The 26,806-nt window shown below is 46.6% G+C and overlaps 3 protein-coding genes across 3 annotated transcripts in view; all 3 read left to right on the forward strand.

Annotated features, from left to right (window-relative positions):
- LOC308595650 (uncharacterized protein) overlaps nucleotides 1-26,806 on the forward strand; it is a 302,145-nt gene that overhangs the window by 242,868 nt on the left and 32,471 nt on the right. The window lies entirely within an intron of this gene.
- Nucleotides 1-26,806, forward strand: part of LOC308595752 (uncharacterized protein) — a 158,255-nt gene that overhangs the window by 120,390 nt on the left and 11,059 nt on the right. The window lies entirely within an intron of this gene.
- Nucleotides 1-26,806, forward strand: part of LOC308596881 (uncharacterized protein) — a gene marked incomplete at its 3' end in the record, with an annotated part of 228,311 nt that overhangs the window by 96,538 nt on the left and 104,967 nt on the right. Inside the window, exon 2 of the mRNA XM_081212185.1 lies at nucleotides 10,763-10,803. The remainder of the gene's footprint in view (nucleotides 1-10,762; nucleotides 10,804-26,806) is intronic.

The following is a 26,806-nucleotide window of genomic DNA, read 5'->3' on the forward strand; positions in this document are numbered from 1 at the left end:
CAACTATCTTTCTCTGCAGGTGGAGAGGGACCAAGCAGGTAATTTTCTGGTACAGCAAACACAGAAAATTGCTGATGTATTAACCAGGTTGAATTTGGTTGATGCAAACCCAGCAGACACACCGATGGTGACAGGTTACCAGGTAGATAGTACTGCTGAAGCGTTTTCTGACACTACGCTGTACAGATGCATTCTAGGCAAGTTGAATTTTATGGCTAGATGCTCAAGACCTGACATATCTGTAAGCACTAACCTGCCTAGCAGACATGCCAACAATCCTACTGTTCAGGATTGGAAAGCTCTGAAGCGCATAGCCCGCTATTTGACTATGCACTACAGGCTGAGGTTCACCAGTCAGAAGACTGGAGGTCTTGAAATCTTTGCAGATGCTAGTCTTGGAAGTGACACCACGGATGGTACAAGCACTTCTGGAGTGTGCTACAAGTATAACCACTGTCTGTTTGACTGGCTGTGCAAGAAGCAGACAACAGGAAGCCTAAGTTCCTGTGAAGCAGAACTCAATGCTCTGCCATTTTCACTCATGGATTGTGAATGGTTGATGCAACTGTTTAAGGACATCAGAGTTTCTGTGAAATGTCCTATACAAGTGTATCAAGACAATAGATCCTGTTTGGCTTTGCTGAACTCAGAGAGTTGCAAGCAAAGAACCAAGTACTTGCAGATTAAGTTACATCATGCAAGAGAGTGTATTCAGAAAGGACTCATTCAGGGAGAAATGTAAAGTATTGCACTTGGGCAAAAAAAATGAGAGGCAGAAATACAAGATGGGTGACACCTGGCTTGAGAGCAGTACATGTGAAAAGGATCTAGGAGTCTTGGTTGACCACAAACAGTTGGTTGAGCCAACAGTGTGACGTGGCAGCTAAAAAAGCCAATGCAATTCTGGGCTGCATCAATAGGAGTATAGCATCTAGATCAAGGGAAGTAATAGTGCCATTGTATTCTGTTTTTTTAAATAAATTTTTTATTAACGTTTCAAAAGTTTTTATCACAGCAAAGACAAAACAAAAACAATAACATAAACAAAAAAACAATATAAAAAGAAAAAACCCATATAATTTCAACCCTTAATTTCTTATAACTTACTTTCCCGACTTCCTCATACCTCCCCTTTCTGTATCCCAATTTCTGACTAAATTTTTCAGCAAATCCTTCCCTTACTTTTAACTTGATTTTAATGTTACTTATTTTCTTTAACTTGACCGTTACAGCTAATAACCACATATTTTCTAATCCAACGTCATTTTAACATTCATTAATTTTACAATAGGGACGCAGGTGGCGCTGTGGGTTAAAGCCTCAGCACCTAGGACTTGCCGATCGAAAGGTCGGCGGTTCGAATCCCTGCGGCGGGGTGCGCTCCTGTCGTTCGGTCCCAGCGCCTGCCAACCTAGCAGTTCGAAAGCACCTTCGGGTGCAAGTAGATAAATAGGGACCGCTTACTAGCGGGAAGGTAAACGGTGTTCCGTGTACTGCGCTGGCTCGCCAGAGCAGCGATGTCACGCTGGCCACGTGACCCGGAAGTGTCTGCGGACAGCACTGGCTCCCGGCCTATAGAGTGAGATGAGCGCACAACCCTAGAGTCTGGCAAGACTGGCCCGTACGGGCAGGGGTACCTTTACCTTTACCTTAATTTTACAATATTTCTTTAAATAGTCCTTAAATTTTTTCCAATCTTCTTCCGCTGTTTCTCTTCCCTGGTTTCGGATTCTGCTCGTCATCTCTGCCAGACCCATATAGTCTATCACCTTCATCTGCCATTCTTCCAAGGTGGGTAGATCTTGTGTCTTCCAATACTTTGCGATGAGTATTCTTGCTGCTGTTGTAGCATACATAAAAAATGTTCTGTCCTTCTTTAACACCTCTTGGCCGACAATACCCAAGAGAAAGGCCTCTGGTTTCTTCAGGAACGTATATTTAAATACTTTTTTCAATTTATTATAGATCATTTCCCAGAACGCCTTAATCTTTGGGCACGTCCACCAAAGGTGAAAGAATGTGCCTTCATTTTCTTTACATTTCCAACATTTATTATCAGGCAAATGATAAATTTTTGCAAGCTTGACTGGGGTCATGTACCACCTATAAATCATTTTCATAATATTTTCTCTTAAGGCATTACATGCCGTAAATTTCATCCCGGTGGTCCACAACTTTTCCCAGTCAGCAAACATAATGTTATGACCAATATCCTGTGCCCACTTAATCATTGCAGATTTAACCATTTCATCTTGTATATTCCATTTCAACAGCAAGTTATACATTCTTGACAGGTTCTTAGTACTGGATTCTAACAGTTCAGTCTCCAATTTTGATTTTTCCACCTGGAAGCCAATTTTCCTGTCCATCTTAAAAACCTCCATTATTTGATAGTCATGAAGCCAATCTCTCACTTTTCCTTTTAATTTCTCAAAACTTTGCAATTTCAATCTGTCCCCTTCTTGTTCCAAAATTTCCCAATATCTCGGCCATTTAGCCTCCATATTAAGTTTTTTAACAGCTTTTGCCTCCATTGGTGACAACCACCTTGGAGTTTTACTTTCCGACAAGTCTTTGTATCTAATCCAGACATTATATAGTGCTTTCCTGACAATATGGTTTTTAAAACCCTTATGAGCTTTGGCCTTGTCGTACCACAGATATGCATGCCACCCAAAAATATTGTTAAAACCTTCTAAATCCAAAATGTCAGTGTTCTCAAGAAGTAGCCAGTCTTTCAACCAGCAGAAAGCTGCTGATTCATAGTAAAGTTTAAGGTCTGGCAGGGCAAATCCGCCCCTTTCCTTTGTATCAGTTAATATCTTAAATTTTATTCTGGGCTTCTTGCCCTGCCAGACAAATTTAGAAATATCTTTCTGCCACTTCTTGAAACAATCCATCCTGTCCAATATTTGCAATGTTTGAAACAAAAACAACATTCTAGGCAATACATTCATCTTTATAACCGCAATTCGACCCAACAAGGAAAGCATCATATTTGACCAAATTTCTAGATCTTTTTTCACTTCTGTCCAAGATTTCTCATAGTTGTCTTTAAATAAGTTCAAATTTTTGCTGTCATATTTATCCCCAAATATTTCACTTTCTTAACCACAGTTAACCCTGTCTCATTCTGAAACCTTTCTTTTTCAAATGATGTTAAATTTTTCTCCAATACCTTCATTTTAGACTTATTCAATTTAAATCCTGCTACTTGACCAAACTCTTGAATTAGTTCCAAAACCCTTTTTGTACTAGATTCAGGCTCTTGTAAAGTAAGTACCAAATCATCTACAAATGCTGTCAGTTTGTACTGTTTGGCTCCGACCTGCACTCCTTTAACCAACTGGTCCCTTCTAATCATGTTCAGCAAAACCTCCAGGACTGATATAAAAAGTAGTGCAGAGATTGGGCATCTCTGACGTATCCCTTTTTCTATCTTAAATTCTTTCGTAACCACATTATTTACAATAAGTTTTGCTTCTTGTTCAGAGTATATCGCACCTATACCGTTTTCAAACCCTTGGCCTACCCCCATCCCCCGGAGATTCTTCATCATAAAACTCCAAGAAATATTGTCAAAGGCTTTCTCAGCATCCACAAATATCAAAATTGCTTTAGTGTTTATGTTCACTTCCAGCTTTTCCAAAATATCAACTATATTCCTTACATTATCTGATAAATGTCTTCTTGGGAGAAAGCCTGCTTGGTCTCTGTGAATCTCCTCCATCAAAACTATTTTCAGCCTTTTTGCTAAAATGTCAGCAAAAATTTTGTAATCCACATTTAATAACGAAATAGGGCGGTAGTTTTTAAGTTGAGTCTTTTCCGTCTCTGTCTTCGGTATAAGTGTGATGTAGGCCTCTTTCCGCGTAGTGACATTGTATTCTGCTCTGGTCAGACCTCACCTGGAGTACTGTGTCCAGTTCTGGGCACCACAGTTCAAGAAGGACACTGACAAACTGGAACGTGTCCAGAGGAGGGCAACCAAAATGGTCAAAGGCCTGGAAACGATGCCTTATGAGGAACGGCTAAGGGAGCTGGGCATGTTTAGCCTGGAGAAGAGGAGGTTAAGGGGTGATATGATAGCCATGTTCAAATATATAAACGGATGTCACATAGAGGAGGGAGAAAGGCTGTTTTCTGCTGCTCCAGAGAAGCGGACATGGAGCAATGGATCCAAACTGCAAGAAAGAAGATTCCACCTAAACATTAGGAAGAACTTCCTGACAGTAAGAGCTGTTTGACAGTGGAATTTGCTGCCAAGGAGTGTGGTGGAGTCTCCTACTTTGGAGGTCTTTAAGCAGAGGCTTGACAACCATATGTCAGGAGTGCTCTGATGGTGTTTCCTGCTTGGCAGGGGGTTGGACTCGATGGCCCTTGTGGTCTCCTCCAACTCCATGATTCTATGATTTTATGATTCTATAGGTGTCCTACATGGCAGGAAATGAAATTCCTGCTGATCTGTTGTCTAAGGTTGTTAACAGAGAACAACGTAAGGTTTACGTACAGAGGTTGCAATTGGGTTGAACCACAGGTACTAAAGGTTACACGGAAAGGGGGAGGATGTTAGGATATTTCCGTTCCACCTTAAAAGGGAGCAGGCTTTGTGAGTCACAGAGTCTGCGTATTTCCTGTTCACAGGATGTTTCTGTTTTGATAGCGCTGTTCTCTCTCTCTCTATGCCTGAACACGCAAGCAGGCAGTCATGTTTTTTCCTTTGTTCTGACCAACGCTGAATAAACTTCTAAATAATGCTCTCCTGCGTGCATCTTTCGCTGTGCGGATTTCTGCTGATAGAGCGTGCATCAGCTCTGGAATGTGGCAAGCTATTTTCTGGAGCTCGTGTCGCTAATTGCTGATACTGTATCTACGAGAGATCCATGGATCGTCCGGAGGCGACGTGGGGGCCATGATGGGCTTTTTCTCCCTGGCAGTATCCCAACAGTTATATCTTTAAAGTTTAATATTACAAATATTATGCCTGAATGTATCCTTTCAACTTGACAGCTCAGGGAAGTTACCTAGCTTTAAAAATAATATGAAATCATCTCCTTTCCCAGTTTCCTCCATTCGAAAGCTATTTTCCCCTTGCAAAAGGACTCCAGGACGTTCCCAGAGGTGACAATTGCTGGGCTCATTGTTAGCCAAAGGAAGCCAAATCTCATCACCTGACTCGCCTCAGGCTCCAGACATGCAAAGGAACTTCTATTGTACTTTTGGGTGGTGGTACTTAAGAAGAAGAAAAAGAAGAAGAGTTTGGACTTGATATCCCGCCTTTCACTCCCTTCAGGAGTCTCCAAGCGGCTAACATTCTCCTTTCCCTTCCTCCCCCACAACAAACACTCTGTGAGGTGAGTGGGGCTGAGAGACTTCAAAGAAGTGTGACTGGCCCAAGGTCACCCAGCAGCTGCATGTGGAGGAGTGGGGAAGCGAACCCGGTTCCCCAGATTACGAGACTACCGCTCTTAACCACTACACCACACTGGCTCTCTATATCCTAGACATAATTGTCTATGCTAGTCTTATACCTGAGTCTTGCCCTGCCATGTCTGCTTATGCTAATCTTGTACCAAGGACTTGTCTGGACATGTTTGCCAAGGTTAACCCCTCCCCTTTTGTGACATGTCAGTGATGTAGCAATGATGCTGTACGAACTGTATTCTGGGATATGGTGGGAAAGTTTTAAAAGTCTTTGTCACCCCATCCTCGGGGTTCAAATTTGCTCTTTGAACCGATTGCTCAATAAACTTTGGTCTACAGCTATTTGCTCCGGTTGGCTGGACTCCTTCCTTTATTCCGCAGGGACCCGCGGGCTCTGCCCAACCAGCTGGGGGACTGAGCAGCCTCACACCTAGATGTTTTCCCTAACAGTTAGGTCCAGGTCCCACGAGCCCTGGGGGGGGGCTGTTCGCAGGGAGTTCTCAGTCGTTTGGGGTTCATCGCTCCACCGTATTTGCATTCGAATTTGCCAAAATTGTTCGCCATGCCTTGTAAAGGAGCCCATTCCTCCTGTGAGTGTGGAGAACCCCCCCCCCCATTATGAGCTCGTGCTTAAGTTGTTACACAAGGGGGACTCCCTGCCCTTCCAACATGTTGCAGGAGCCTTCAAGGAAAACACAAAGTGAGAAATCTCCTGTTTCCTCACAGCCTCAGCCCCCCTTGGCCAAGATAGAGACAATAAAATACAAGGACATACACAGAGCTGGGAGTCTGCTGTTGCATGGGGGTGGGGTCCCTACACTCACTCTCTCACACACAGAGACACAGACTCTCACACACAGCTGGCCCTCCAGCCCCAGCTCCCTTGGCTGAGCTGGAAACACAAGTTTCAATGCAAAGCACACAAAAAGAGATAGAGACAATAAAATACATAGACATACCCAGAGATGGGAGCCCGTTGTTGCCTGTGGGGGGTGGGGTGGGGGTGGTTTCTGTTACAAGAATTTTAAGGTCTTAGATATATAATAAATGTTCATAAATGTACCAAGCAAACACGTACATAAATATATAAACCACATGTCCGAAGCAGCACAGGAAGACAGTCCTGAAATCCTTTTGACTCCCCCGCTGACCAAATGTTTCTCTGCAAGGAAGGAGGAGGTGAAAAAAGCTATCTGAGGATGTACAAATTCCAACGCGCTTTAGTTCTAGGCTGCTTCACTCCCTGCATGAATTTTACCTGGGTGTCAGGGCTGTGTGCGCAAAAGCCAAAGCCCCATTTTTTGCGTAACACAGGAGTCACAGAGTCCAAGCCTCTGCTCAATGTGCACCAGTACCTAAAACACGGACGGATCTATCTTGTGGTGTGGTGTGGATTTTGCAATGTAAACATTTTGGGGTGGGAGACCCCACTTTGCAAGTGGGTTGTCGGGATCAGTCCCTCTCCCGCTCTCCTGATCCCCAGAAGGAAGAAGGGAGGGGGGAAACCTTCCTCTCCTTCCCCCACTCAATTCCTCCCCTCCCGGCACATCCTTCTCTCACCCCACCCCCATACATTGCACCTCCTCCTCCTCGCCATCCGACTTCTGTTCCGGGAATGGGGAGGGGGGAAGAGCCCCCTCCCAAACTGCCTGCTTATCCCACAAGTGGAGCTTCTGCGCCGGATTGCTGCTCTGCGCCGTAGCTCTAGGGGCGCATGCTCTCGGAAAGGGGAGGAGGGGCGGCAAGGGACCCCCCCCAAAAAAAAACATTGATGTTGCAGGAAAGAAAAGGAGAATCACGAGTGAGGACAAAGAGGTAAAGGGGTCTCAGGGGGAGGTGACAGAAGGATCCAGAGACCCCCTCCAGCTCCCAAAAGCGCCTGTCGTGGGTCTGGATCCCTGCATGCGTGCTGCGAAGGGGGGTTTTCCTTGGACCCTTAGGAAGCCTACCCAGGGGGTCCCCACGAAGCCCCCTCGCCCCATTTCCCCGCACAGGCATCCCTGGGACTGTTAACGGAAAAATCCGAGGGCTCCCTTGGACAAAAACAAAGACACCAACCAGGATAACTTGGAGCAAAACAGCAGCCTGTAGGCTTGGCTTTTATTGAACTGTTGCAACAGGGTGCTCCCCTCACTTGCAGGAGAGAGGAAGGACTCCGAAAAATGGTGTGCAAGGCCTTATGAAAACTTTTGAAATTGCCACCCTGTAGATCAGGACCACCCCCAGAAACATCACACATACATCACAGAAAGGAAGGGTTGAGGGAGGGGTGGTGGTGGTAACCTGAGTGTCCTGTCACCTGGCTGGTTCCCCCTTTCCCCCTCCCCATGAGTACCTTCCAGGTGACAGAGGGGAGTTTGCAGTTTCCTGCCCCCAGAAGGAAGATCTGATCATTGTCCTTTGTTCCAGTCTATGCTGAATCCACTCCCATGTGCAAGTTCTTTGTGATCTTGATGGTCTTCTGTCTAGGACCATCAGGGTTGGCATAGCAACTGGGCAGGGCTCCTGTGGATGTGCTGGTATGCTCAAGGGATTATGGCTGGCCTGTATCAAACCTTCTCCATTTTGTAGTCCTTCCTTCATGGAGTAAAATAAAAGTGGAACAGTGCAAATCCGATGTATGGTTGATTTTCTATGAATTTATAACAGAAGTGCAGCGTATGTAGTGTGTGAGTGTGTGTGAAGGTTTTTTTTTTATAAGATATTTATTAAGGTTTTGTTAAAAAAAGTTTACATAAAATAGAAAAAAAACAGAAAACATAAAAAAACAAAAATGCAAACATAAAAAACACATACAACAACATGTATAATTTCAATCCCTTATTGTCAGGGAACTGACATCGGAGACACGGGAGAAGGAGAGGGTCTCCGACTCTGCAGGTGAAGGTCCTAGCACAAGGGGGAGACTCAGCTTGGTGGAAGGGGAAGGAAATACGCGTAACACCCAGAGTCCAGGAGAGCAATGGGAAGAGGAGGCGGAAGGGCTCCGGGATTCTTCCCTGGAAGTCAGTGAAGAGAGCCCAGGCACTCCGCTACCCACGCCCACCCTGCACAGGAGACTCCCGCGCAATGAGAGGCAGAGACGATTAGGTGTCAAACAGCTTTTATGCTGGCAGAGGTTTAAGAAACCCCCACAGACAGATTCTGCCAGTGACTAAGGCAGCCACGCGGAGATGGGCTGTGCAGTCCGAAGGGTTTAACCAGGCAACCAAGCGCCCGAACGGGGTTGGCTTACGCACGAGTAACTCCATACCATTACACTTATATTTGTAAAAACCTACTTTCCCGACCTCCTCATACCTCCCCTTTCTGTATTCCAATCTCAAATTAATTCAATTCAGCAAATCCCTCCCCTAATTTCTATTTAATTTTTGACCCTTCTTTTCTTAATTTGATAATCATTACAGCTGAAAACCTCTTAATTTCTAAATCAACATCGTTCTAACATTCAATAATTTTACAATGTTTCTTAAGATAGTCCTTAAATTTCTTCCAATCTTCCTCCGCCGTCTCTTTTCCGTGGTCTCGGATTCTGCTGGTCATTTCTGCCAGTCCCATGTAGTCTGTTCTTCTATCTGCTATTCTTCCACGGTGGGTAAATCTTGTGTCTTCCAATACTTTGCGATGAGTATTCTTGCTGCTGTTGTAGCATACATTAAAAAAGTTCTATCCTTCTTTAACACCAATTGGCCGACCATACCCAGGAGAAAGGCCTCTGGTTTCTTCAAGAAGGTATATTTAAATACCTTTTTCATTTCATTATAAATCATTTCCCAGAAAGCCTTAATCCTTGGGCACGTCCACCAAAGGTGAAAGAATGTACCTTCAGTCTCTTTACATTTCCAAGTGTGTGTGAAGTTTGTACAAACTGAATGAAGGGGGGGGGGGGCTTTTTCCTGCTACACTTCCCCCGTTCGGAAATAAGATTGCAAAGGTGGCTACTTTGCAATCCTTTTCTCCGCACAATTTAAGGTGGTAAATATTAACCTGGTATTCTCCGTCCCAGATGCGTGTGTCCATGTGAACCTGAAAGGGACTTGGATGTCACGCTTCTTAAGGATATTTGCATAGAAATATAACAGTGTAACAGTGCACATAGTTAGATATAGGATATCACGTAAAATTAATATTTTGCAGCTCAGTTACTTGTGGTATTCTAGCACCTTGGAAGAAATATTTTCTCAATAGTGGTCTATGCTTTACATTGAGCAGGAAGGTCCACCAATAACTGAAAAATGCAGTTTGCTACAGGACTCTGTGGGTTCCGCGCGGAGAGAGGTGGGCATTAAAGGGTTAAGGGGTGTGAGGGACGCCTGGATAGACCCCTATGTGCCTCCTCTGCTCGTCTTGGGGGTGGGGCCCTCCGGATGGAGAGATGGGGGGCGCAGGGCGAGGGGTGAGCCGCGCCAAGGGGGCCTCTGGGTTCAGGCGAGACTCTGGGACAGAGGGAGGGAGTCGATGAAGTGTGGATGGGGAGCATTCCTGGGGCGGGGAAGGGCAGCAATGGGGGGTGGGGGGAGAGAGCTAGGTAGACCAGCCTTTGGGGACACGTCTCCTTCCTGGCGCCCACGGGGATTCTCTGGAGGGGCCGCCTTGGCTTCTGCCTCCCACCCAGGAATCGGCCACCCCTTCAAGGCCCCCAGAGGGATCCCTGGAAAGTGGGGGTCCCGTCCCCCCACCCCTTCCTTCCTGCAGCCTCTATCCTCTTTCCACCCCATAAGCCCCTGCCCTGTCCAGACTGTTGCAGGAATTTATGTATAGGTGTGGGGGGGGGGGTTGCCCCTTCAGCAGATATCATGCACATGCAGCCCACCACCAAAATCAGCACCATCACTCTTGTGATTTGTTCCCACAACACACTTCATCACAGTTTCTTCCTATCTATTCAAAGGACCTCTGCTGCACAAAACCAAATGTATGAATTCACTGATAAATGTCTCTATGTACTGGCTCACTGGGGAAACTTCAGAAATTCCTATAGACATGTGAGCTCAGCTACTCAGCAGCCCCTCTGCCTGAGTGATAATCCCTGGCATCCTGATACCTGAGTGCCAGACAGGTATCCATTCCACAAAGAACCAACCCAGATGAAGACAAAAGGGTGTGATTAGCTTGGCTGGGAAACAGGGAATGTCCACCCTCCCTTTCCCACAGGTGGGTGGGGTTTGTGGCACCAAAATAGGGCTCACCTGGGCAGGTGCCTCCCACCTGCTTGGGCCAGCCTTTGACCCGCCCTTGGTCAGGAAGGACAATGGATGGCCAGCCGGGGGTGGGGCAAAGGCCAAAGAAAAGAGGCCGACCCCTTTGTCCAAGCCTCTTTTGGTTTTCTCCCTTCCAGGATCAGGATCCTCAGGAGCATGTCCTGGCAGCTGAATTAAGGTAAGGTCTGGCCTGATTGGAAGGGACATGGCACCTCCGCCAGGCTAGGCCATAATTTTGTGGCTTTTCTTTCTGGGCGGGTGCCCAGATAGGCCGGGGGGGAAACCTTTTTGTTTTGCGGTGGCCGGGGGTGGGGCATATTATTATCGTACTGAATTTACTGTTGTTGCTGCTTTTGCTGTCATGGACTGGCTGGGTAAAGGGGGGGGAGGACCAGCTGGGGAACCCCCAAGGGAAGAAGGCTCGGAGTCCAGGTCTTGTATGCCCCCAAAGGCTATCAAAACTCCTAGGTCTGGCCAATTAAAGGCTGATATGGGAGCCGTTGGGGGCCAGGTTGGTTCTTTCATTTTCTCCTCTCCTCTGGAAAAGTGCTCTTTCTTTTGGGGTTTGATTACTTCTGCCTCCTTCAGTGCCCACTGCATCCTCAGCGAGGTACAATACTGTCCTTTCAACTTCTGTCGCCATGTAGAGTTTTCTCTCAGGACCACTACCCAGGAGACTGCCTATGCAAACTGCTCCGAACATCCAGGGTGTTTTGTCATGCTTCAAAACATGGTTTTGTCATGGTTGGTTAGGTCCAGGTCCTATGAGTCCTGGGGGGGGGGGCAGCAGGGAGTTCTCAGTCGTTTGAGGTTCATCGCTCCACCATATTTGTGCTTGAATTTGCCAAAAGTATTCACCATGCCTTGTAATGGAGTCCATTCCTCCTGTGAGTGTGGCCCCCCCATTATGCCCTCCTGCTTAAGCTGTTACACAAGGGGGGCTCCCTGCCCTTCCGACATGTTGCAGATAAAATAAAAGGTGGGGGGGGGGAAGCCTTTTGAAAAGAGACTGGTGGCCAGCAAGGCCGACAGTGAGAAAGCCTATAGAAAGAAAAGACTCATAAGTAAACGCCCCCCTCGGCTGCACAGCCCGTCAGTCCTGGGCAGAGAACTCGCAGTTGTGCCAAGGGGGGGGGAGAGGCTGATCTCTGCAGCCCCAGCCCTCAGCCGGACAGGAGCCTTCAAGCAAAACACAAAGCGAGAAAACTTTCCCCTCTTTCCTCACAGCCTCAGCCCCTCTTGGCCGAGATAGAGACAAAACGTAGACATTCACAGAGCTGGGAGCCTGCTGCTGCCTGCTTGAGGCACCCACAGCTGGCCGAGACACGCAGAGCCACAGCCCATAGCTCCCTCGGTTCAGGCACCCACAGCTGGGTGGGCTCAAAGAAAGCCTCAATTTATCTGAGTCACGGCACCAAATGTTGTGCAGTGGCTCCTTGGTTTGCAACCGCTTTGAATTACAACCGTTTTGGATTACAACCACGTCAAACGCCGAAGTGTGTGTACCTGTTTTTGGATTACAACCCATTTTTGGGGGGGGGCATTGGCGTAAGCGCGCCTTCGGTTACAACCTGTTTTGGTTTACAACCGGACCTCCGGAATGGATTACAGTGGTACCTCAGGTTACATATGCTTCAGGTTACATACACTTCAGGTTACAGACTCTGCTAACCCAGAAATAGTACCTTGGGTTATGAACTTTGCTTCAGCATGAGAACAGAAATTGTGCTCCAGTGGCGTGGCGGCAGCAGGAGACCAAATTAGCTGAAGTGGTGCTTCAGGTTAAGAACAGTTTCAGGTTAAGAACAGACCTCTGGAACAAATTAAGTACTTAACCCGAGATACCACTGTATGGTTGTAAACCAAGGTTCCACTGTATACCCCCAAAGGCTATAAAAACTCCTAGGTCTGGCCAATAAACTCAGGAGCCAGGAGGAGATAAGAGTCCAACGATTTTATCACAGGCAGTCAATATTGGGAATGGAAAATGACTTTTCAACATGTTAAAGAAAATTATGGGTTGAGAGACTACGCAGCAGCCCAGCTTGCCAGGGTAAAAGTCCCCTGTGGGTCCATGCGGTCAGTAAATGGAGGAAATTCCAGCCAAGCATTTTGGAGCAAAGAGCAGTCAGTAGACTGAGATCCTTTACTGTTGTGCAACAGGTTCAAACAGCAGTGAGGGAACTCTGACCCTGGGGCGACATTGACTTTTAAAACTTTCCCACCATATCCCAGGATACAGTTCGCACAGCATCATCAATACATCATTGCTACATCACTAAAATGTCAGAAAGGGGAGGGTTACACAAGATTAGCATAGACAGATATGTCAGGGTAACACCCAAGTATAAGATTAGCAGAGGCAAACATGTCTCAAGTGCCCACCACCCAAAAGGACAACAGAAGTTCCTTTGCATGTCTGCAGCCTGAGACAAGTCTGGTGATGAGATTTGGCTTCCCTTGGCTAACAGTGAGCCCAGCAATTGTCACCTCTGGGCATTTCCTGGGGTAGGAGGTGTGTCTACACATCTTCACCCTTGGGGAGGTGGTGTTGCGGATTCTGTGTGTTGCCACTGTGCCGTGCTCTTGGAGTCACAGGACTCTGTTTTGCATTCCAGGGACATTCCAGACTGTTGGAAGTCTCACGGAAGACAGGAGACGGATGTGATGTTACTGTTTCCTGTTCCTTTGTTTTTCAGTTGCTCTCTGCTTTCACAGAGAGAGCATGTATATTTCTTTTCTGTCTGTGTAGTTAGAAATAAAACTCTTTAGCAATGTAGCTAATAAACTTCTCGTCCTTCCCTGCGTGCTGGATACTCTGCTGAATCGGGAGTGTGCTTGGAGCCTCATCAAAGGCTCAGGTCATTAATCATCATCGGAGGAGCTCGGTTGAACCCAAGTCTGACAGGTGGCAAGAAAAAAGAGTCCTTTTTCCAAGGGCAAAATAGCATTGGAATGGAGGGAACTGGCAAAGGAGTTGATTTTATATGATTTTTTAAAGCTAGGTATCTTCCCTGAGCTGTCAAGCCAAAAGGATACATTCAGGCATAATATTTGTAACATTTAACAACTTTAAGGATGTGCCCCCCACCCCGCCTTGTAATTTCTGTAACAAATACTTTCCTGAGATTTTTTCTTTTGGGGTGTGTGTCACAGTTCAGCTTCATTCAGAAGAAAACATTGCTAAAGGAGGGGAAATATAAAATGCACATTGAAAACAGCATAATCAGCAAGAGAATAAAATATTATCATAATCCTAGAACACAGACTCTATCTTGCTTTTCACCACTTCTGGGTCTTAAAGCAGCTTCCGGGTTCCTCTCGCCTCAGAATTTAACTCCCTGTGTCCTCTTATATGTCACTCCCCTCCTTCTATAGCACAAAATTGTCACATTTAAGAAATGTAGCAAATGGTATATGCAGAAAATAAAGATAAACTAACAGTCTCATTCTTAAATGCCATGCAGCCATAATAATAATAATAATAATAATAATAATAATAATAATAATAATAATAATATTTATACCCCGCCCATCTGGCTGAGTCTCCCCAGCCACTCTGGGCGGCTCCCAATCGAGTCTTAAAAACAGTGCAGCATTAAATATTAAAAACCTCCCTAAACAGGGTTGCCTTCAGATGTCTTTTAAAGATAGGATAGCTGCTTATTTCCTTCACATCTGAAGGGAGGGTGTTCCACAGGGTGGGCGCCATCACCGAGAAGGCCCTTTGTCTGGTTCACTGTAAGCTTACTTCTCACAATGAGGGAACTGCCTGGACATCAGTGTCCGGGTTGGATGATGGGGGTGGAGACGCTCCTTCAGGGATACAGGACAGAGGCTGTTTAGGGCTTTAAAGGTCAGCACCAACACTATGAACTGTGCTCAGAAACGTACTGGGAGGCAATGCAGATCTCTCCAGACCGGTGTTATGCGGCAGCCACTCCCAGTCACCAGTCTAGCTGCGACATTCTTGATTAATTGCAGTTTTCCGGGTCACCTTCAAAGGTAGCCCCACGTAGAGCGCATTGCAGTAGTCCAAGAGGGAGATAACTAGAGCATGCACCACTCTGGCCAGACAGAGGAGGGTCTCAGCCTGTGTACCAGATGGAGCTGGTAGACAGCCATCCTGGACACAGAATTAACCTGCACTTTCAGGGACAGCTGTGAGTCCAGAATGACTCCCAGGCTGCGCACCTGGTCCTTCAGGGGCACAGTTACCCCATGCAGGACCAGGGAGTCCTCCACACCTGCCCACCCTCTGTCCCCCCAAAACAGTACTTCTGTCTTGTCAGGATTCAACCTCAATCTGTTAGCAGCCATCCATCCTCCAACCACCTCCAGACACTCACACAGGACCTTCACCGCCTCCACTGGTTCTGATTTAAAAGAGAGGTAGAACTGGGTATCATCTGCATACTGATGAACACCCAGCCCAAACCCCCTGATGATCTCTCCCAGCAGCTTCATATAGATATTAAAAAGCATGGGAGAGAGGACGGAACCCTGAGGCACCCCACAAGTGAGAGCCCAGGGGTCTGAACACACATCCCCCAACACCACTTTCTGAACACGGCCCAGAAGGAAGGAGCGGAACCACTGTATAACAGTGCCCCAAGCTCCCAGCCCCTCTAGATGGTCCAGAAGGATGTTATGGTTGATGGTGTCAAAGGCCGCTGAGAGATCCAGCAGAACTAGGAAACAGCTCTCACCTTTGTCCCTAGCCCGCCGGAGATCATTGACAAGTGCGACCAAGGCAGTTTCAGTCCCATGGTGAGGCCTGAATCCCGATTGGAAGGGATCCAAATGGTCCACATCCTCCAGGCGTGCTTGGAGTTGTTCAGCAACCACCTGCTCAGTCACCTTGCTCAAGAATGGAAGATTTGAGACTGGGCGATAGTTGGTCATATTAGCCGGGTCTAAAGATGTTTTTTTTAAGAAGCGTTTTAATGACCGCCTCTTTCAGCAGGTCTGGGAAGGCTCCCTCACAGAGGGAAACATTCACCACCCGGCAGAGGCTACTTTCTGAGGGTGTACAAATTGCAACGCGCTTTAGTTCTGGGCTGCTTCACTCCTTGCATGGGGTGGGGGGGCTCTGCCTGCAAACAGATCAACAGCTGCCTTGCTTTCTTCCGGGCCTCATTGTGTTACCTCTGAGGGAGACACAAGGGAGGAATTGGGTCGGGTCTCTCTCTCTCTCTCTCTCTCTCTCTCTCTCTCTCTCTCTCTCTCTCTGTGTGTGTGTGTATGTGCAAAAGCCCAAGCCCCATTTTCTCCGTAACACAGGAGTCACAGCGCCCAACCCGCTGCTCAATGTGCACCAATACCTAAAACATGGAATGGATCTAAGATCATGGCGTGGGGTGGGGGAGGGAAGGATTTTCAATATAAAGATTGTAGGGGGGGACCGCACTTTGCAAATGGATTGCCGGGATCAGCCCCTCTCCCGCTCTCATCACCTGAACGAAGAAGGGAGGGGGGAACCTTCATCTCCCCCCCCCCAATTCCTCCCTTCCCGGTACATCCTCCTCTCACCCCGCCCCCACAACCCCAAATCCCTCCAACATGCGCTGCACCTCTTCCTCCTCCTCCAATCCGGCTTCTGTTTCCGGAATGAGGGGGAAAAGCCCCCCTCCTAAACTGCCTGCATTTCCCGCAAGTGGAGCTTCTGCGCCGGATTGCTGCTCTGCGGCGTAGCTCCAGGGGAGCGCGCTTTGGAAAGGGGAGGAGGATGGGAAGAGGAGGGTCCCCGCCCCCCGTGGATGTTGCAGGAAAAGAAAGGAGAATCGGGAGGGAGGACAAAGAGGTAAAGGGCTCCCGGGGGAGCGGAGAGGGGAGAAAAGGACCCTGAGACCCCCGCCAGCTCCCCAAAGCGCCTTTCGTGGGCCCCATGGGAAGGGCCTGGATCCCTGCACGTGTGCTGCGAAGGGGGCTTTCCTTGGCCCCTTAGGCGCCTTGGCAGGGGCGGACATGGGGAACCTACGCAGGGGGTTCCCACGAGGACCCCTTGCCCCGTTTCCCCCGCGTAGGCATCCCTGGGGCCCTGTAGGTTTCGCACGGATAAAGGCGGGCCATGAAAGGGTTAACGGGCATGAGGGACGCCTGGATAGAGACCCCCCTGTCCCTAAATTGTGCGTCTTGCAGTGGCCACTCAGGATGGAAAGATGGGGGATGAGGGCTGAGGCGCGCCAAGGGGGGCCTCTGGGTTCAGGGGGGCCTCTGGGACAGAGGGAGGGAGTCGAGGAAGTGGGGAGGGGGAGCATCCCTGGAGCAGGGAAGGGCAGCATTGGGGTGGGGGAGATAGGAAGACCAGTGTTTGGGGACACTTCTCCATGGTGGCATCTGTGGGGATTCTCTGGAGGCGCCACCTTGGCTTCTCCCTCCCACCCAAGAATTGGCCACCCCTTCAAGGTGACCAGAGAGGGATCCCTGGAAAGTGAGGGGTCGTGTCCCCCCACCCCTTCCTTCCTGCAAGCTCCATCCTCTTCCCACCCCATGAGCCCCCATAAGCCCCTGCCCTGTCCAGGAAGAGGGGAGGGGAGAAGCGGCTCTTGGTTTCCGCAATCCCACCCAGGAAGCAGCCAAAAACCTTTTCCTCTCTCTCAGGCCTCCATCTTTATGTTTCTCTTCCACTGCCTGGTTCCAGTACAAATAAAAGACAGTTAAACATCAGACATTAAAAACCTCCCAATACAGGGTTGCCTTCAGCTGTCTTCTAAATGTCAGAATGTTGCCCATTTCCTCGCCCTCTGCCTGCTTCCCTGTAACTTCGCTTCTCCCAGGGGGGAATCAGCAGAAGACCTTCCAAGGAGGACCTCCCTGTCCAGACTGAGAGATTGGGGGGGAGATGCTCCTTCAGGTCTACAGGGCTGAGGCTGTTGAGGGCTTTAGGTTGCAGATCTTGCTGCTCCATAACGATCTTATTCAGCAAATAAATTTATTACTGAAGGCAAAGAAGCATAACAGGATCCAAAAAATAGCAAAAACTTAACTTATGTAAAACCCTAACTTAGCATACCAAAACAGCTCTCAAGTATGAATCACACAAGCAGAGTAGAGAAATAGCAGACTAGGAAGTGGGACCAGGCGCCTTTCGGCCTTGTAATTTATATTCTATTAAATGTCAGAGTAACCTTGGGACTGCATAACAAGCCTGGCTCGCTCCAGTTTAAACCAGCTTCATCTGGTTCCCCCCAAAAAGAAAGGTTCTTCATAACCTCATCGCAACTTATCCCACCACCAGCTCTCAGCAGAAAGGAAACTGCCGAGTTTCAGGAAGCCTGCACTAGAGCAATACTTTTCAATGCCTGGAAAATGCAACCATGACAATTTAAAGATCAGCACTAACAATTTGAATTGTGCTTGAAAATGTGCTGGGAGCCAGGAAAGATCCTTTAGAGGAAGTGATATGTGGTTTCAGCGGCTGCTCCCATTCAGTTGCAGTTTTGGGTCACCTTCTAAGGTAGCCCCATGTAGACCACATAGCAGTAGTCCAAGCCGGAAACAACCAGAGCATGCACCACTCTGGTGAGACAGTGTGCGGGGAAGGAGGGTCTCAGCCTGCGTTCCAGATGGAGCTGCTAGACAGCTGCCCTGGACACAGAATTGAGCTGCGCCTCCATGGTCAGCTGTGAGTCCAAAATTACCCACAGGCTGTGCACCTGGTCCTTTAGGGCCACAGTTACCCCATCAGGACCAGGGGGTCCCCCACACCTGCCCACTCTCTGTTCCCCAGGGACAGTACTTATGTCTTGTCAGGATTCAAGCTCAATCTGTTAGCCGCCACCCATCCTCAAACCACCTCCAGGCACCAACACAGGGCATTCACCACCTTCACTGGTTCCGATTTAAATGAGAAGAAGAGCTGGGTATCACCCACATACTGGTGAACACCCAGCCCCAAACCCCTGATGATCTCTCCCAGCAGCTTCATATAGATATTAAAAAGCCTGGGGGAGAGGACGGAGCCCTGAGGCATGCCACAAGTGAGAGCCCGGGGGTCTGAACACCCATGCCCCAACATCAATTTCTGGACATGGCCCAGGAGGAAGGAGCGGAACCACTGCATAACCATTTCCCCAGCTCTCCTCGAGGGTCCAGAAGGACACCATGGCCAAAGGTCTTCAAAGCCACTGAGAGATCTCGTAGAACCAGGAAATAGCTTTCACCCCAGACTCTAGCACATCCGAGATTATCAACGAGCACAACCAGGGCAGTTTCTGTTGCATGATGAGGCCTGAATCCCAATTGGAAGGATCATGGTGGCAGAAGCTTTCCTGGTCCTGCACCCCCAAAAGCTCCAGGCACAGGACTTTCATTAGCTTTGAAGGGGCCATCGGATAGTTGGTGGTCTTTTCTTCAAAAGACAAATATTCTGAATACTTTTTAAATGATGTAAGATGTAAATAGTGCTTCTGTTTTACATATTCCACATTGGAGAGATTTTGATACACAGGTCTGAGTTCATCGCTCCCCCTGAAACTGCTGTGTTAGCAGTCCTGCCAGCCTGGGCAGTGTGTTTGGGGGTCCTGGGCTGCCTAGACAACAAGACCCCCTTCTCAGCCTGGCTTATATGGTCCCAAGGAAAGCAGAGCAGTATGTTAGGCACCAGCTTGGCTGCAGGAGTGAGTGGAAGGAGGTGTGCAGGACACCATCCAACCATCTTAGAGAGTCCACTCTGGATTTCTGTAGGTTTTCCTCCATAGCTTTTTCTTCTCCTTAAGATAACTCACGAGGAAGCGAAGGAGTGCACCAAAGTATTACGACTAGAGTTTTCCTTCTCAAGGAACTCCCTTCCCCGGTTGACGAGCCCCATCTGCCCTTCACTTTCCTCTGCAAAATGGGCAGAATCTGCCTTCTTGACTGTGGGATTCACTGTTGTTCTCATCCTCTCCATCCACCAGAGCCTGCCTTCACCTCAACAGAATTCCCTAATACACCAAGGATTTGAGACCCATCAGCTATCCTCACCTGGTTTAGCCAGCCAGTTGAAGCCGTTCCTGGGATTGTGGCCCCTATTCCATCCTGACAGCTTCTGGAAGAAACAGGTGAGAGCTGAGTGCAGGGTGGGGACCAATGGTGGATAAATTACCCCGTAAGGTGCATGACATTTCCCCCACCAATGGTACTACCGCTCCCCTAACACCCCATGACATCGTATGATTATGATCTTTAAGACAGAACAGGGATAAAGTCATGTCCCCAGAAATAACACAACTTCAGGCCATTAGTGAATCAATACTACATTTCCAAGGTACTACATATTCTACTAAGTACAGTTTATCATTTTGCCTTGAATATCCTGCTTTTCAGTGTCATTTTAGGATAGTCCTGCGTCAAAAGATGGGCACGAGATCAGACAGCACATCGTTCTTTAAAAAAATCAAGCAGCTTTATGAACATTGGTTGAGGATTAGGAAAGGTTGCTGATGCATTACTATCATTTGACATAATTGCATATTCATTTTCTGAAAGTTGGGAACATGGGTAGGAGGTGAGGGAATGTAGGAGACGTTGAAATAGGAGAAGGTGCTAATGGAGCTTGATGTGTTCTCTTTCCCTTTGTTCTCTTCCTTGAAATCAAAACAGGATTCCCTTTCTTCCCACTCTGAAGAAGGAGATGGAGAAGACAGTCAAAACTCCAGGGGATTGGGTACCTTTCCCCCCCATTAGGAATAGAAATTAAAATGTGTGAAATGCGGACTATGCATCATTGAATGAGCACACATATTTCACATCAACGACCTCCAACAGGGGAGAAACCATTTAATGGTATGGAGTGTGGGAAACGTTTCACTGATATTGGAAAACTTAGAACACATCAACGGACTCACACAGGGGAGAAACCATTTAAATGCCTGGAGTGTGAGAAGAGTTTTAGTATTAGTGGAAGCCTTAGAAGACATCAATGGACTCACACAGGGGAGAAACAATTTAAATGCCTGGTGTGTGAGAAGAGTTTTAGTATTAGTGGAAGCCTTAGAAGACATCAACGGACTCACACAGGGGAGAAACCATTTAAATGCCTGGAGTGGGGAAAGAGCTTCAGTCAGAATGGAGAACTTAGACAACACCAACGGACTCACACAGGGGAGAAACCATGTATCAAGTGTGGAAAGAGCTTTAGTAATAGTGGAAACCTTAAAAGACATCAACGGACTCAGACAGGGGAGAAACCATTTAAATGTATAGAGTGCGGAAAGGGCTTTAGTGATAATGGAAGCCTTAGAAAACATCAACGGACTCACACAGGAAAGAAACCATTTAAATGCCTGGAGTGCGGAAAGTGTTTCAGTCAGAATGGAGACCTTAGAAGACATCAACAGACTCACACAGGGGAGAAGCCATATGAATGTATGGATTGTGGAAAGAGCTTCAGTCGGAGTGCACACCTTAGAAATCATCAACGGACTCACACAGGGGAGAAACCATATAAATGTATAGAGTGCGGAATGAGCTTTAGTGATAGTGGAAGTCTTAGACAACATCAACGGACTCACACAGGGGAGAAACCATATAAATGTATAGAGTGCGGAATGAGCTTTAGTCAAAATGGAAGCCTTAGAACACATCAACGGACTCACACAGGGGAGAAACCATTTAAATGCCTTGAGTGCGGAATGAGCTTTAGTGATAATGGAAGCCTTAGAACACATCAACGGACTCACACAGGGGAGAAACCATATAAATGTATAGAGTGTGGAAAGAGCTTCAGTCAGAATGGAAGACTTAGAACACATCAACGGACTCACACAGGGGAGAAACCATTTAAATGTATAGAGTGCGGAAAGAGCTTCAGTCAGAATGGAGACCTTAAATTACACCAGCGGATTCACACAGGGGAGAAACCATATAAATGTATAGAGTGTGGAATGAGCTTTAGTCATAATGGTAGCCTTAGAACACATCAACGGACTCACACAGGGGAGAAACCATATAAATGTATAGAGTGTGGAAAGAGCTTCAGTCAGAATGGAAGCCTTAGAAGACATCAACAGACTCACACAGGGGAGAAACCATATGAATGTATGGATTGTGGAAAGAGCTTCAGTCGGAGTGCACACCTTAGAAATCATCAACGGACTCACACAGGGGAGAAACCATATAAATGTATAGAGTGCGGAATGAGCTTTAGTGATAGTGGAAGTCTTAGACAACATCAACGGACTCACACAGGGGAGAAACCATATAAATGTATAGAGTGCGGAATGAGCTTTAGTCAAAATGGAAGCCTTAGAACACATCAACGGACTCACACAGGGGAGAAACCATTTAAATGCCTTGAGTGCGGAATGAGCTTTAGTGATAATGGAAGCCTTAGAACACATCAACGGACTCACACAGGGGAGAAACCATATAAATGTATAGAGTGTGGAAAGAGCTTCAGTCAGAATGGAAGACTTAGAACACATCAACGGACTCACACAGGGGACAAACCATTTAAATGCATGGAGTGCGGAATGAGCTTTAGTGATAATGGAAGCCTTAGAACACATCAACGGACTCACACAGGGGAGAAACCATATAAATGTATAGAGTGTGGAAAGAGCTTCAGTCAGAATGGAAGCCTTAGAACACATCAACGGACTCACACAGGGGAGAAACCATTTAAATGTATAGAGTGCGGAAAGAGGTTCAGTCATAATGGAAGCCTTAGAAGTCATCAACAGACTCACACAGGGGAGAAACCATATGAATGTATGGATTGTGGAAAGAGCTTCAGTCGGAGTGCACACCTTAGAAATCATCAACGGACTCACACAGGGGAGAAACCATTTAAATGTACCGAGTGTGGAAAGGGCTTTAGTGATAGTGGAAGTCTTAGACAACATCAACGGACTCACACAGGGGAGAAACCATTTAAATGCCTGGAGTGCGGAAAGAGCTTGAGTGATAGTGGAAGCCTTAGAAGACATCAACAGACTCATACAGGGGAGAAACCATTTAAATGCCTGGAGTGCGGAAAGTGCTTCAGTAAAAATGGAGACCTTAGAAGACATCAACAGACTCATACAGGGGAGAAACCATATAAATGCCTGGAGTGTGGAATGTGCTTCAGTCAGAATAGAGACCTTAAATTACACCAGCGGATTCACACAGGGGAGAAACCATATAAATGTCTAGAGTGCGGAATGAGCTTTAGTCATAATGGAAGCCTTAGAAGACATCAACGGACTCACACAGGAGAGAAACCATATAAATGTATAGAGTGCGGAATGAGCTTTAGTCATAATGGAAGCCTTAGAAGACATCAACGGACTCACACAGGGGAGAAACCATATAAATGTCTAGAGTGCGGAATGAGCTTTAGTCATAATGGAAGCCTTAGAAGACATCAACGGACTCATACAGGGGAGAAACCATTTAAATGACTGCAGTGCGGCATGAGCTTTAGTGATAATGGAAGCCTTAGAACACATCAACGGACTCACACAGGGGAGAAACCATTTAAATGTATAGAGTGCGGAAAGAGCTTCAATGATAATGGAAACCTTAGAAGACATCAACAGACTCATATAGGGGAGAAACCATTTAAATGCTTGGAGAGCAGAAAGTGCTTCAGTCAGAATGGAGACCTTAAATTACACCATCGGATTCACACAGGGGAGAAACCATCTAAATGTATAGATTGTGGAATGAGCTTTAGTGATAATGGAAGCCTTAGAACACATCAACGGACTCACACAGAGGAAAAACCATTTAAATGTATAGAGTGCAGAAAGAGCTTCAGTGATAATGGAAACCTTAGAAGACATCAGCAGACACACAGCAGAGAAACCCTTTAAATGTATGGACTGTGGAAGGAGCTTCAGTCAGAGAGGAACCCTTGATTTATGTCAACAAACTCACACAAAACACAAACCTTATAAATATCAGGAAAGTAGATAGAGATTGAGTCCTAGTGGAAGTTCTAAATCAACAGAGTCACGGACAGGAAGAACTTTAGGAACTGAAACCCTTCAAATCATCCACAAACTCAGAGAGGAGAAGATTGCAAAAGTGCTTTATTTACAATGGAATGTTTAAGGAACATCCAGGGACTCTCACATGGAAGATCCCATTTTGGTGTCTGGAGTGTGGGACATCTTCCTCTCAGAGTCCACTTTTTTCTTCACAGAAATGAACTCGGAAGGAAATCAGTCTTTAACACATTTTGTGTATGTGTAGTTCTGGTATTTATGTGTAAAACTGTATAGTAATGAAATATTGAAGGCAATGTCAAACAATGTGATTATAATCTAAGATGTAAAGTACCTTTCAATAGAGAAGGGGTGAGGGTTTATCTGTTTTGCTGGGGGTCAGTGAGGATTAAAGCTGGGCGATATATTGTTCCAAACTGGTTTCTAGACCACATCGTGATAACCTTTCAAAAACAATTGATATGGCAACACACCACAGATCACAGTGTCTGGGATGCTCATTTGCCTGGAAGCAGCCAGCAGAAAGCTTTGCTTCGTGAAGCCCCTGAATATGCTGAGTTGCTGACTTCCCCCCAGGCGACAGGAAGCGAAAGACACACATCCATTGCCCTGTGTCCTTCCATCCTCTTTCCTCCCTTGCTCCCTTCTGCCGGTTTGTCTGCCTGACTTAGATATCCTGTGTGCTGTATTTTTTTACGGCTGAAACTGGATTTCCTCTCAGGAGCTAAGTTTTGTGCCTCACCCAGTGAGAACTGTATGCTTTGAAAGCTCAATAAATTATTACTGAAGAAGTCCTGCTGCCTCTGTGTGTTTTTGACCTCAGTGTGGGACTTGCTCTACACGTGGCCCCTACTCTCCTCCTGCCCTGGAGTTGCTTTACTCAAGCATGCAAGACGGGTGCATCTGTGTGCACTCAAAAGCAAATAAAGTAGGACTCACCTTTCTATGAGAGTACAGTGGTACCTTGGGTTACAGACGCTTCAGGTTACAGACACTTCAGGTTACAGACTCTGCTAACCCAGAAATAGTACTTTGGGTTAAGTACTTTGCTTCAGGATGAGAACAGAAATCGTGCTCCAGCGGTGTGGCAGCAGCAGGAGGCCTCATTAGCTAAAGTGGTGCTTCAGGTGGGGTGCTGTCTTGCTTTGGACATGAAGGAGAGCAGACATGATTCCTTTGTCCTGATGTGTGCTGAATAAACTGCTTGTAAATCTGCTCACATATGCCTCTCCAGCCACTTCTGTTGTGCGTTTACTCTGCTGAGTGCGCGTGCCCAGCTTCTGAAGACTGCTGAAGCTCGGGTCACAGTTTCATGCTGATCCAAGGACTGGAGAAAGCCCAGCACAGCTGGGGGGCTGCCATTTGCCCCCAATTCCTTGGCTGCATCCCAACACTAAGCACTGGAGGAGAAAATGAGCCCTTCAGGATCAGGCCAGAGGGCTCCCTCCTATAGGGGAGACAGGGCAGAGGAGCCACCCATCACCCTGTCCTCCTCCTCCTCCACGGATTGGCCTCCTCCTTTTTTAAACCACATTTATTGGTGGCTTCTGCCTCTTGTGGGAGGGAGTTCCACAGGTTTTTTTATAAGATATTTATTAAAAATTTTAAACTACAAATAACAACAGAAAGACAAACATACAAAATAATGCAAAAAAATTCCTTCCAGTAGCACCTGTGTATCTGAAGTAGTGTGCATGCACACGAAAGCTCATACCAAGAACTAACTTAGTTGGACTTTAAGGTGCTACTGGAAGGAATTTTTTTGCTTTGACTATGGCAGACCAACACGGCTACCTATCTGTAACTGTATACAAAATAACGAACACTTACAAAAACACACATTAATTTTCATTAACATAAATTCCATACCCTTATTTCCTCAGACCTCCTCATACTTCCCTTCTTTGTATTGCAATTCAGTTCATTAATTCAGCAAATCCTTATCATTAAACTTTTATGGACCTTTTTTCGTATCTCTTAAAGCATTACAGCTGGAAACCACTTAGTTTCAATCCAACATCCTTCTAACATTCATTAATTTTGCAATATTTCTGTAAATAGTCTTTAAATTTCTTCCAGTCTTCTTTCACCGACTCTTCTCCCTGGTCTCGGATTCGGCCAGTCATTTCTGCCAGTTCCATGTAGTTGATCACCTTCATCTGCCATTCTTCCCTGGTGGGTAGATCTTGTGTCTTCCAGTACTTTGCAATGAGTATTCTTGCTGCTGTTGTAGCATACATAAAGAAAGTTCTATCCTTCTTTGGCACCAATTGGGCGACAATGCCCAGGAGAAAGGCCTCTGGTTTCTTCAGGAAGGTATATTTAAATACCTTTTTCAGTTCATTATATATCATTTCCCAGAAAGCCTTAATCCTTGGGCACGTCCACCAAAGGTGAAAGAATGTACCTTCAGTTTCTTTACATTTCCAACATTTATTATCGGGCAAATGATAGATTTTTGCAAGCTTGACTGGGGTCATGTACCACCTATAGATCATTTTCATAATATTCTCTCTCAAGGCATTACATGACGTAAATTTCATAGCGGTGGTCCACAACTGTTCCCAGTCAGCAAACATGATATTATGTCCAACATCTTGTGCCCATTTAATCATAGCAGATTTCACCGTTTCATCCTGAGTATTCCATTTCAACAGCAAGTTATACATTCTTGACAGATTCTTAGTTTTGGGTTCTAACAGTTCTGTTTCTAATTTTGACTTTTCCACCTGGAAGCCAATTTTCTTGTCCAGTTTATATGCCTCCATTATCTGATAATAATGGAGCCAGTCTCGCACTTTGTTTTTTAGTTTTTCATAACTCTGCAATTTCAATTTATCTCCTTCTTGTTCTAAAATTTCACAATATGTCGGCCATTTGGCCTCCATGTTGAGCATTTTCAAAGCTTTTGCTTCCATTGGTGACAGCCACCTGGGGGTTTTATTTTCCAACAAGTCTTTATATCTTATCCAGACGTTAAACAAAGCTTTCCTGGGAGTTCCACAGGTTTTATTCTGCCCTGCTAGAGGAAGCGCTTTCTCTTCTCTGCCTTCCTTCCTTCCTTCCTTCCTTCCTTCCTTCCTTCCTTCCTTCCTTCCTTGCACCAGTGAGGTTTTAGGGACCAGGGTATATTTCATGTCTGAATGTTTCCATCTGCGGACAACCTCGACTTCTTGCAGGAAAGGGAGGGATTGGGCTTTCGCTCTGGAGGACCCTGCCCCCCCCCCGTCTTACTTTCCTCTCTAGGAATCCAGCTCGTTTTCG

The sequence above is a fragment of the Podarcis bocagei genome (genome assembly GCF_964188305.1).
Source record: "Podarcis bocagei genome assembly, chromosome: 10".
In the NCBI taxonomy this organism is placed as follows: domain Eukaryota; kingdom Metazoa; phylum Chordata; class Lepidosauria; order Squamata; family Lacertidae; genus Podarcis; species Podarcis bocagei.